Consider the following 812-nt stretch of genomic DNA (forward strand, 5'->3'; position numbering starts at 1 on the left):
GTTGTGTGATTTTTAACTATGTCCAACCCAGTCCTACACTGGCACTTCCACATCAAGATTCAATGTGAAGAGTGTGCAGCAAGCGAGCTAAAGGAATAGCAGCCCCTTAATCACATGAAAGCAAAATATGGTGGATGTTAGGAATCTGAACCAAACGCAGAAACTCAGCAGGTCTGACAGCATGTGTGTGTGCGTAGAGTGAGAAAAACAAAGTTCAAATTGCTACAGGTACGACCCTCCTTTAGGAGTCAATCCCTGCAACCACCTGGAGGGCGTGGGGGGAAAGAAACTACATCTACCAGAATGCACCGCGCCGTTAGGCCACGCCTCCCCTCAGCAGCAGCCAATCAGAGGCAGGAAAAGCAAAGAGGGCAGAAAGTGGCAATTTAAAACAGGAGTTGTAAAGTCGGAGAGCAGATAGGATTGGGAATTATTTTACACATGGTGCGTGTAAAATAAGAAAAATATTTTTTTAAAAAAAGGAATTGGTTTGGTGTCAGGGTGGGTAGGGCTTGAGGGAAAGTCTAATCCAATCAGGAAAGAGGATACTCGCGGGCGAGTGACGGTTGGGTTTTGAATTGTCGGCGCGAGCAGCTCGGACACAGAGAGAAAACTCCTACACACAGAAACAAACACAGGGAAGCAGAACCACAGGGTAAGGGGGCCGAGACAGCGGAAACGCAGACAGAAACACGGAGGGTCAGGTAGGGGGGGTAATACAGGTGTGGAGGAAGCAGGAAGGTGGGCGAAGTGTTCGTGGCCGAGGGGGATCGGAGAGGGGAGGGGCTGGGAGGTGGGTGTGTGTGTGCGCC

General features: G+C 50.1%; 1 protein-coding gene across 1 annotated transcript in view; it reads left to right on the top strand.

Moving 5' to 3' along the window:
• The first annotated feature begins 403 nt into the window (after window positions 1–403).
• The window catches only part of bub1bb (BUB1 mitotic checkpoint serine/threonine kinase Bb), an 82,847-nt gene continuing 82,438 nt past the window's right edge, over window positions 404–812 (top strand). The window contains exon 1 of the mRNA XM_043698179.1: window positions 404–655. The gene's annotated coding sequence lies outside the window, so the exon portion shown is untranslated. The remainder of the gene's footprint in view (window positions 656–812) is intronic.

The sequence above is a fragment of the Chiloscyllium plagiosum genome, chromosome 10 (assembly GCF_004010195.1).
Source record: "Chiloscyllium plagiosum isolate BGI_BamShark_2017 chromosome 10, ASM401019v2, whole genome shotgun sequence".
NCBI lineage: Eukaryota > Metazoa > Chordata > Chondrichthyes > Orectolobiformes > Hemiscylliidae > Chiloscyllium > Chiloscyllium plagiosum.